The sequence below is a fragment of the Lactuca saligna genome, chromosome 7 (genome assembly GCF_052625555.1).
Source record: "Lactuca saligna cultivar CGN05327 chromosome 7, ASM5262555v1, whole genome shotgun sequence".
NCBI classification, from domain to species: Eukaryota; Viridiplantae; Streptophyta; class Magnoliopsida; order Asterales; family Asteraceae; genus Lactuca; species Lactuca saligna.
Genome location: NC_136423.1, coordinates 164231831 through 164244046, shown reverse-complemented (window position 1 = coordinate 164244046; position 12216 = coordinate 164231831).

Here is a 12216-nt window from a genome sequence, read left to right as displayed (position 1 = left end):
TGTCTTTGAAGGGCTATAGTGTGTTGATCAGTGTCTTCTTGCATCTCATCAAGTCATAAGATATCCGCAGTATTGACTTGTACGGTGGCATTTACTTCAAGAATCCGATTTATCGAGATTCTAGCTTGATCAGTTTGGCGATTTATTCACCTTATGATAATTGGAAGGGCTTTATCAGCTGTACCTCCATCAGTGAGGTTGTAATATTCTCTGGCCATTCCATAAGGAGGGCGTATACCTTCCTGTTGGAATAGTGTCTAAGGCTATAAGTATATTCGGTTGTGCATGGTCCTTTTGGGTTGCCTTCACCATAGCAACTTGAAGGATGATTTATTAAGAGAGAGTAATGGAATAATATTTGGCTATTTGATTAATATAAGTCATAAATTAATTGGTATTAATTTGGTGACTTAAAGAGATTAATTAAATAAGAGGGTATAAACTGTCAATTGTTTGATAGTTAGACTTTAGACTGTAAATCCATTAGGATATACCTTGGACGGATTCTAAGAGCTTTAGGATAGCTCAAATCGTCCATAGGGTTATCTATGGAATGGATTTGGATAGCCTTAAGAGAAGATTATCCAATTAGGGTTTAGGGTGAAACCCTTAAGGAGTCTACAAGTATAAATAGACCCTATGGGTGAGGGAATTCGATACACAACCTTAAGCAAGGAACCTCTGGCCGAATTCCTCCCCTCTCCTCTCTCCTAAATCATCTTGCTTGCTATTGGTGTTTGTAAGCCATTAGAGGAGTGACAATTGTGACTCTAGAAGCTCCAAGACAAACAAGATCAACAAGGAATTCAAAGGTATGATTCTAGATCTGTTTCAATATTGTTGTTTAACCTAATTAGCCATTAGAAGTCTTGGATTCAAAAGCATGTTTATTAGAAAGCCTAGATCCAAGCATTAGGGTTTTGCATGCGCACATAGGAAAGTTCTTATGGTTAAAATCCATCAGTGGTATCAGAGCCTAGCTTGGTTTTCTTTAAATTGTTGCTTGATTAATTGAAACAAACCTGAAAAATTCGATTTTTTGGGTTTTGAGTCACTGACTCGTCCAGTTCCAAGGTGGACTCGTCGAGTAGGCCTGACTCGGCGAGTCCCCTTGTGCACTCGGCGAGTCCAGGCGTCAGGAAGGGCCAGATTCGGGATTTTTTCATAATTATCTTATGGAAACTTACCTTAATCATATTAGATCAATATAAATCCGATTTTTTGATAAATATGACCATTATCTTGATCTAATTAAAGATATTTATCATCTAATAAAATATTTAATTTCCTTATATGATAATGATTAATTATTTTGGTAATTATCTTCAAAGAAATCAAGATAAATCAAATAAAGATAATTAGAATATTAATTGTTAATTGGAATTATTTGTTATTTGATCCTCTATGTTTTTAAATGTTTAAAACCTACCCTAAAGTTTTGAAATTTATATTTGTGACTAAAAGTTTTAATTTAGACAAACTTAAATTTCAAACCCTAGATTTTGAAAAGTTTAAAATGCAACCCTATACTTATATGATATTACTAGAATAATATATATATGTATAACTAAATGCTAGTCTTACCGCTAGTAGGCCTCATTCACGAAGCCGATGTATAAGGTGGGTATAAGGTTGAGGCCTATAAAATGGCGCTTAATGGGTGTACACTCACACCCACCGCTTGCTTGATTGGTGGAGGGTCGTTAGCCGAACAGGTAGGATAGGGCAACCTCATCCTCTCATTAAAAGTATAATAAGAAATACGAAGTAACTAAACCTTTTTTTTAAATTTCCCAATCTTAGTTACTTTAGGAAAAGTGAATTGATGCAATCCCATGAAATTACACTTTGCACCTTGCTAAGATGTTAGTGGAGCGTGTGTGGTTTACCGGCACACTAATTGGTTCTAAGCGAAGGTGGCAAAGGGTGATTCATTGTTCAACATAGTGCGATGGAGCGTGTGTGGTTTACCGGCACATCGAATAGGTGATCGTTACAATGAAGGCACCATGTGAATTTGCATGGTAATTCACACCCGCTTTGTGATCCTCGGCATCCCAGTCACAAACAAGAGGGGCATATCGAGATTTAAACATGCCATTGAATAGTTCAATGAATCTCATCCGAACCTAGGAATTCTAAAAAAAACACTTAGGACTAATAGTTTAAGTTTTGTGATGGAGAATTAGTGAATCGTCATTCACTTACCTTCAATTTATTTGCATGTTAGATTACGGCATCCCTTTTCTAGTATGTAAATGTTATTGTTGGATCCTAGCCCTAATTTTTCTTATTGGGTGATAATTAGGGATTCTTATTCTAATCTATCTTTGTCCTTTCTATAGATGTCAAACGCAAACAACGATGCTGCTAGTTCTTTCACGTTGATGAGCCTTTGCCAAAAGGTCACCTTCGATGGAACGAACTTTAGCGAATGGATAAGATACATTCGCACCATTGCTCGCTATGAGGATAAAGAGTATGTCCTCGATGAGAAGCTCGAGAAAAGCAACCCCGAAGTTGCTACTCCCGAAGAAATCACCGCCTTTGAAACTCATGAGCGAGATGCAACGAAGGTACATTGCATCATGATCGCCACCATGAACTCCGAATTCCAAAAGTCCTACGAGGACATGTATCCATACGAGATGCATCAAGACTTGTTGGAGAGGTACCACCAAAACGCGAGACAAGAGCGTTACGAGATTTTCACTAACATGATTTCCGCTAAGATGGGTCATGGATAATCTCTTACCGTGCACTTGCAAAAGATGCAAAGGTATGTCGACCGCCTTCGCAAGTTAAATGTTGACTTCGGCGAAGACTTGGCGATCGACATGGTGCTTCACTCTTTGCCTCCGATGTACAATCAATTTAGGATGACCTACCACATGAACAAAGAGGAGGTCACTCTAAGTAAACTCCAAGGTCTCTTGAGGGTTGCTGAGAGCAATTTCAAGGACAAGTCTGTTGCACCAACTCCCAATCCATCCGCTGCTCTCGTCTTGGCTATTGGTCAAGGGAAGGGAAAGAAGAGGAAAGCCTCTTCGAACAACTATCGCAAGGTGAAAGCCCAAGATGGTTCCTCTTCTAGTGGGACCAAAGTTGATCCCTCTAAGCCCTGCTCTAACCCGAAGGAGGCAGAGTGCCACCACTATCACAAGATAGGACATTGGAAGAGAAGCTGCCCGGATTACCTGCAAGCCATCAAGGAAGGAAAGATGAAGCCATCTTTCGTAGGTATATATGCAATCAAATCTAACGATTCTAATCATGCTATTTCTTGGGTTCTTGACACCGGTTGTGGTTATCACATTTGTTCTAATGTGCAGGGACTAAGAAGAAGTAGGGATGTGGAGCAAGGAAGGATCAATCTAATCATGGGGAACAGAAGATCGTCGCCTGTGACCAAGATTGGAGTGTATTCTTTAGTGCTTAAGAATAGTTTAGTTTTGGATTTGAACAATTGTTGCTATTCGCCAGAAATGGCTAGAAACATCATTTCATTTCATGGTTTATATAGACAAGGATTTAGATTTTCTTTTAATAATGAGAATAGTTCTATTTTGGCTTATCTAAATGGTGTCTTTTACTTTGAAGCTATACCATGTAATGGAATATATGAAACTGTTATGATTGTTGATAACTTAGGAAATGATGTTTTGAATATTGATTCTTCCACTAGTATGGATAAAGCATCCTTGCGGCATTGTCGTCTTGGACATGTCAACAAGAAACGCATAGCCCAACTCCAAAAGGATGGAGTGTTGGAGTCATTCGACCTTAGGGAAGATGACACATGCGAGTCTTGTTTACTTGGAAAGATGACTAATTCACCCTTCACGAGTACTTGTGAAAGGGGTGAGGGGCTATTGGACCTAATACATACCGATGTATGTGGACCCTTTAGATCAACCACGAAGGATGGGAACTGCTTCTATGTGACTTTTACCGATGATTATAGTAGATATGGGTATATCTATTTAATCAAGCAAAAGTCAGAAACCTTTGAAAAGTTCAAAGAGTTCAAGAATGAAGTGGAGAATCAATTGGGCAGGAAAATCAAGATGCTTCGATCCGATCGAGGAGGAGAGTACCTAAGTCTTGAATTCCACGATTATCTCAAGGAGTGTGGAATAGTTTCGCAATTGACGCCTCCTAGGACACCGCAGTTGAATGGTATGGCAGAAAGGCGTAATCGAACCTTATTGGATATGGTTCGCTCTATGATGAATCTGTTGGATAAGGTGTCTAAGTCCATAACTATTTCTGGTATGTACTTGACCCGACCCGACATGGTCCATTTGGGTTGCATGGCACCATGCAATTGGATAAACTAAATGAGAGAAATAACGCTTGGAGATTATTAATATATTATAAGTTCTAATATATTAATAATATTATTTGATTAGTTTGATCAAGAATTAATTTAGAATTAATTAAGTGATCAAAAGATAACTAATTAAATATATGGGTTGATTAAGTAAATCATCCATATCTTGTATAGTGGGCTAAAAGGCTCCATGGATCATCAAGTTGGGTTCCACCCATAGGATGCTCCATGGGAGTTACAAACCCATGGCTCATGGAAATGAAGAGTCATGACACATTAGGGTTTAACCCTAGATGTGTCAACACTATATAAGGAATATGATCTCCTCCCAAATCGGTTACACTAAGTAATAAGGGGGCTTGGCCGATTTTGAAGAGTGTGTATTCTCTCATAAGTTCTTCCAAGAGCATTTGGTGTTGTGTGAAGCATTTGAGGCATCACCACTTGAGGTGCTAGGCTCACAAGGTTTCAAGGAACACAAGCAACAACAAGGTAAGTTATTCTATCTATACTTTATGTTAAAATTGTTCCCCATGTATGCTAGATAGGATATAATCTTGGAATTCAACTTTGCATGACAAATTAGACAAACATAGATCCAAGGTTATTAGGGTTGCATGTACACTTAGGAAGTGTTAGAATGCTCAAAACCCATCAGTGGTATCAGAGCCTAGGCTTGTTTGTTCTTATTTGTGCTTAAAAGTTGAAAACAGAATCGGAAATTTCCTGTCTGCGTTCGGACTCGTCAAGTCTATAGGGGGGACTCGTCGAGTCCATGTGTATCTTCAACCAACTCGGCGAGTCATGTTCATGCACTCGGCGAGTAGGGTCGAATGAGTGCAGAATTTTGATTCAGTTGCTGGAAAATGAATTAGAAACATTACCCTAAACTGTTTTAGTAAATATAAACTTGTTTTTGGTGGTGTAATGTTTTGCTAATTCATTTACAACAACTAGTTATCAAAATTACAAAGTTTTATGTAATTTTTGATTATGTTCATATTCATGTTCTTGTTCTTATGATGTTTTAGATGATCATAGGAATTATTTGTAACCTATTTGGTAGTTTAATTCTTGATCATAATGTGTTTTAATGGAGTCCATAACTTATCCTTAAGTTATGGAAAACTAAGAGTCACTTGAGTTAAAAACCATTAAGAAAACACAAGAGTTATAAAAATGAAGAGTCTTCATTTTATGAATCTATTAAACTCATAAGTTACAAGAAATGAAAAGTTTTGAAAGTTACAAAACTTGCCCTCAAGTTTTGGAACAAGTAAAGTTAAGTTAAAACTTTAGTTCCAACCCCTAGAATTTTAAAAGTTAAAATTCAACCCTTATACTTATATTATGATAATTTAATAATTATATATATATGTATAAGAACAAGTCGTCTTACCGCTAGTACGCCTCATTCACGAAGCCGGTCTATAAGGTGGGTATAAGGTTGTTGCCTATAAAATGGTGACTTAATGGGTGTATATTCTCACCCAGCGCTTGCTTGACTGGTGGAGGGTCGTTAGCCGAACGGGTAAGACAAGGACTTATAAATTCTCATTCAAAGTATGATGAATATAATAAAGTAACTAAATGTTTATTAAATTCCCAATCTTAGTTACTTTAGGAAAAATGTGAATAAGGTGCTAATCCATGAAATTACACTTTACACTTTGTCAAAGTCGTTGGTGGAGCGTGTGTGGTTAACCGGCACACTAACTTGGACTTAACAAGGTAGGTAAAGGGTGACTTAAGGTTTATTATAGTATCGGTGGAGCGTGTGTGGTTTACCGGCACATCGATTGAGTGATAAACTTTAAAGGTACCAAGTGATTTGCATGGTTACTTCACACCTCGTTTTGTGATCCTCGGCATCCCAGTCACAAAACCTGGAGGGCACTCCCGAGATCGAAACATGCCTTTGAAAAGTTCATTGGATCTCAAAGAATCTAGGAATTTCTAAAACCAATAAAAACTAAATATTTAATATTTCGGTTTTCGTGGTGGAAATTGGTGAATCGTCATTCACCTACCTTTCAAATATGGTATAGCTTAGATTACGGCATACCTCTTCTAAGTTATATTATATTGTGATTGGATCCTAGACTTAATATTACATTTGGGTGTTTTATTAAGGACTCTCTTAAATCTAAACTAAACTTGTTCTTCTTTTCAGATGTCTTCAAACAATGCTTCTGGCTCGAATCCTAATGGCTCCTTTACTCTTATGAGTCTATGTGGGAAAGTCACCTTTGATGGATCCAACTTCAATAAGTGGATCAGAAACATCAGGATGATTACCCGCTACGAGGACAAAGAATATGTCCTTGACAAGGAGCTTAAGGAAATTGACGAGTCCACTGCAACTCCCCAGGAGATCGCTGACTTTCATACTCATGAAAGAGATGCAACCAAGGTGGCTTGCATCATGTTAGCCACCATGACAGCTGAACTCCAAAAGTCTTATGAAGACTTCTACCCTTATGAAATGCACCAAGATTTGATGGAAAGATACCATCAAAGTGCACGACAAGAGAGGTACGAAGTCATCTGCTCCATGATAACAACCATGATGAAGGACGGAGAGTCCGTCACGAGCCACATGCAGAAAATGCAAAGGTATGTGGATCGGTTGCTGAAGCTCAATGTGAACTTCCCTGAGGAGCTTGCAATAGATATCATTTTGCACTCCTTACCATCGTGCTATGATCAATTCCGCATGACATATCACATGAACAAGGAAGAGGTCACCCTCAGCAAACTTCAGGGACTTCTCAAGACCGCAGAAACAGGTCTTAAGGGGAAGTCGGTTGCTATCACTCCTACTCCAGAAACAACTCCGGTCTTGGCAATCGGGCAGAGTCGAGGGAGGAAGAGAAAGAGATCTTCAAAGGGTACCAAGGCTCGGACCCTTGATGGCTCTTCTTCAAGTGGAACCAAGAAAGGTTTCATTACTCCTTCTTCTGACCCAAAAGAGGCTGAATGCTTCTATTGCCACGAAAAAGCTCATTGGAAGCGGAACTGCCCAAAGTACCAGCAAGATGTAAAGGATGGGAAAGTCAAACCCAACCATGCAGGTATTTACACTATCATTTCTAATAACTCACCCCATTCGAAATCTTGGGTCCTTGATACAGGTTGCGGTATTCATATTTGTTGTGAATTGCAGGGACTAGGAAGAAGTGAGAATGTGGAGCAAGGAAGAATAAACTTAATCATGGGGAATAGGAAAGTTACACCTGTCACCAAGATTGGATTTTATACTTTATCGCTAAGTAGTGGGTTAAATTTAGATTTGAATAAATGTTGTTATTCGCCAGAAATGGCAAGAAATATTATTTCGTTTCATGCATTGTACAAACAAGGTTTCACCTTTTCGTTTGATAATGAAGTTGGTTCGATTAATGCTTTCTTTAATAATGTACTTTATTTTAAAGCATTACCTTGTGATGGTGTGTATGAAGCTGTATCTATTGTAGATAACTTAGGAAATAATGTCTTGTGTATTGATTCTACTAATAATAATAACTTGGATAAAGCATCGTTATGGCATTGTCGTCTTGGACATATAAGCAAGAAACGCATAGGCCAACTCCAAAAGGATGGAATCTTGGAGTCGTTTGACCTAAAGTCAAATGATAGTTGCGAATCATGCTTACTTGGAAAAATGACAAAGTCACCCTTCACAGGCTCATGTGAAAGGGGTGAAGGTTTGTTGGACCTTATACACACGGATATGTGTGGACCATTCAAACATGCCACAAGAGATGCTAATCGTTATTATTTGACTTTTACCGATGATTACAGTAGATATGGATATGTCTACTTAATCAAGCATAAGTCAGAGACTTTCGAGAAGTTTAAGGAATTTAAACAGGAAGTCGAGAATCAATTGGGGAGGAACATTAAGATGCTTCGATCCGATCGAGGTGGTGAGTATCTTAGTTCAGAGTTCCTCGACTATCTAAAGGAATGTGGGATTGTCTCACAATTGACACCTCCCAGGACACCGCAGTTGAATGGTGTAGCTGAGAGGCGTAATCGAACCTTGTTGGACATGGTTCGTTCCATGATGAGTCGAGCTTCGCTACCAATCTCATTCTGGGGGTATGCCTTAGAGACTGCCGCCCATATCCTCAATCTAGTCCCTACAAAGAAAGTTGCCAAAACTCCTCACGAGATGTGGACTGGTAAAGTACCTAAACTAGACCACATCAAGATTTGGGGCTGCGAAGCTTTCGTGAGACGCGAGACTCATGATAAGCTCGAACCCCGAAGCGAGAGGTGTATTTTCATCGGCTACCCACAGCAATCCTTTGGTTACCTCTTCTACAGACCTAGTGACAATGTGGTCTTTGTAGCAAGAAGAGGAGTCTTTCGAGAGAGAGAGTTTATAAGCCAAGGAGACAGTGGGAGGCAAGTTGATCTTGAAGAAATTCAAGAGTCAAGTGGTGAAGGAACTTCAAACTCTAGCCCTCAACTTGAGGAGGAAACTCCTGTTAAGCCAATTGACGAATCTATACCTCTGAGGCGTTCCACGAGAGTTAGGAGTGCACCTGAGCATTACTATGGATTCCATATTACTGCAGAAGGTGAGACACTTATTAGTGATGAGACACTAGTAAGTCAAGATGACCCTAACAGCTACGAGGAAGCCATGGCGGGCCCCGAGTCTGCTAAATGGAAAGAGGCTATGGATAGCGAGATACAATCCATGTATGACAATCAAGTTTGGAACTTGGTTGAGAATGTACCAGGTCGAAAGACTGTAGGGTGCAAATGGGTCTTCAAAAAGAAGACCGACATGGATGGTAAAGTACACACTTATAAGGCTAGGCTGGTTGCAAAGGGCTTCTCTCAAATTCCTGGAGTGGATTATGATGAGACCTTTTCTCCGGTAGCCAAGATTAAGTCTATTCGGGTTCTGTTAGCCATAGCCGCATTTCATGACTATGAAATTTGGCAAATGGATGTCAAAACCGCTTTCCTTAATGGAAAGTTGGCTGAAGATGTTTACATGAGTCAGCCAGAGGGTTTTGTCAGTAACGAGTACCCTAATAGAGTGTGTAAGCTTGAGAAATCCATTTATGGATTAAAGCAAGCACCTGGCAGATGGAATCTTTGCTTTGATGAAAAGGTCAAGGAATTTGGCTTTTCTAGGAGTGAAGATGAATCTTGTGTATATGTCAAGGCTAGTGGGAGTATAGTTAGCTTTTTGGTATTGTATGTGGATGACATACTACTCATAGGAAACGACATTCCAACCTTGCAGGAAGTAAAGTCCTGGCTTGGAAAGTGTTTCGCTATGAAGGACCTTGGTGAAGCTGCCTATATTTTGGGGATAAGAATCTTGAGAGATCGGAGTAAAAGACTAATTTGACTTAGTCAAAGTACCTACTTGGAGAAGATTCTGAAGAGATCCAGAATGCAAGACTCCAAGAAAGGAGAGGTGCCCATCCAGAGTAGCGCCAAGCTGAGTAAGACACAAAGCCCTAGCACTGAGGCTGAGATAGCAGAAATGAGTCGATTACCTTATGCTTCGGCTGTAGGTTCGATCATGTATGCTATGACGTGTACTCGACCTGATGTAGCCTTTGCCTTGAGCATGGTTAGCAGGTTTCAAGGGAATCCTGGCAAGGCACACTGGACTGCGGTAAAGAGTATTCTCAAGTACCTGCGAAGGACTAAGGACTGGGTCCTTACCCTCGGTGGGAGTGATGACTTGAGAGTTGTAGGGTATAGTGATGCTAGCTTCCAAACTGATAGGGATAACTTCCGCTCTCAGTCGGGCTGGGTCTTTACCCTAAATGGAGGAGCAATTTCTTGGAAGAGTTCCAAGCAAGAGACAGTGGTTGATTCTACTTGTGAATCAGAGTATATTGCAGCTAGCGAAGCAGCAAAGGAGGCGTTATGGCTGAGGAACTTCATTGGAGACCTTGGAGTTGTACCAGCTATTAAAGAGCCGATGGAAATTTTCTGTGATAGTGAAAGTGCTGTTGCCTTAGCCAAGGAACCAAGGGATCACGGGAGATCCAGACACATCGACAGAAAATACCATTTCATCAGACATCGGATCGAAGAAGGACTCCTCGTGGCAAAGAGGGTATCATCAGATGAGAATCCAGCAGATCCCCTCACGAAGGGATTGACTCGGGTTAAGCATCTCCAGCATGCTCGGAGCATAGGGCTGAAGGATGATATTAGATTTAGTAGTTAGATAATCTCGAAATTTGTAAAGTGTAATTGACATTTGATGATGAATAAAAGTGTTTTATTTATGAGTAAAGTGTTGCTATCTCTTGTCGATCGTTTACTATATTTCTTTTGCATGTTTTGACTTCCAGAATAATTTTGTTTGGTATAACATATTATTCAAACCTCCACAGTCGGTCATATGTCGGAAGTAGGTATGAATCAAGACTGTCATGTTTGGTTGTAGAGGTCTGGGACAAGGCTACAACAATCATGAGTGCTCATAAGTTCTGAGCATTGGACTCAACCCACGCTCACTGGAATCACTTCATGGAATTCTATCTCGAGTGATCGTGAGACGGTAATATCATATAAGTCTTTAAACCTAGAGATATGATTTGTTACTTACGAGTTGGTTATGCATTAATTGTACGAAAAACGCATTGGTAACTCGATGTTATAAAATCGTGCTCTTATGTGTAATTCAATAAGTAGTAGAACAAACATATGAGTCGAAGTTTATCTGTTCCTTCTTGGATTAGAAGCTGATATCTGGGCCCCTCGATGATTTTGTTTTGACCTATGTACCGGGCCCGGTCAGAACTAGATTGATGTGTTCAATAAAGTTCTTTGTCAAACAAATCGGAAATCGGGAAACAAATGTTGGACAATAAGTAAGACATTGTTCCATGTATTTGTCCGACTGATATCTAGAACAGAGGATTATATGATCACTTATCTTAAATGGCGTACCATCGTCTTCTCAAGTTTCGAGAAACCTTGTAAAGAGCTACGATTGCCGATCGGTTCCTGAAGTCATACTTGCAATAATAGTTACTAGACTTATCCAAGTGGGAGACTGTTGGATAAGGTGTCTAAGTCCATAACTATTTCTGGTATGTACTTGACCCGACCCGGCATGGTCCATTTGGGTTGCATGGCACCATGCAATTGGATAAACTAAATGAGAGAAATAACGCTTGGAGATTATTAATATATTATAAGTTCTAATATATTAATAATATTATTTGATTAGTTTGATCAAGAATTAATTTAGAATTAATTAAGTGATCAAAAGATAACTAATTAAATATATGGGTTGATTAAGTAAATCATCCATATCTTGTATAGTGGGCTAAAAGGCTCCATGGATCATCAAGTTGGGTTCCACCCATAGGATGCTCCATGGATGCTCCATGGGAGTTACAAACCCATGGGTCATGGAAATAAAGAGTCATGACACATTAGGGTTTAACCCTAGATGTGTCAACACTATATAAGGAATATGATCTCCTCCCAAATCGGTTACACTAAGTAATAAGGGGGCTTGGCCGATTTTGAAGAGTGTGTATTCTCTCATAAGTTCTTCCAAGAGCATTTGGTGTTGTGTGAAGCATTTGAGGCATCACCACTTGAGGTGCTAGGCTCACAAGGTTTCAAGGAACACAAGCAACAACAAGGTAAGTTATTCTATCTATACTTTATGTTAAAATTGTTCCCCATGTATGCTAGATAGGATATAATCTTGGAATTCAACTTTGCATGACAAATTAGACAAACATAGATCCAAGGTTATTAGGGTTGCATGTACACTTAGGAAGTGTTAGAATGCTCAAAACCCATCAGAATCGTGCTTCACTACCTATCTTCTTTTGGGGGTATGCCTTAGAGACTGCCGCCCATATCCTTAACCG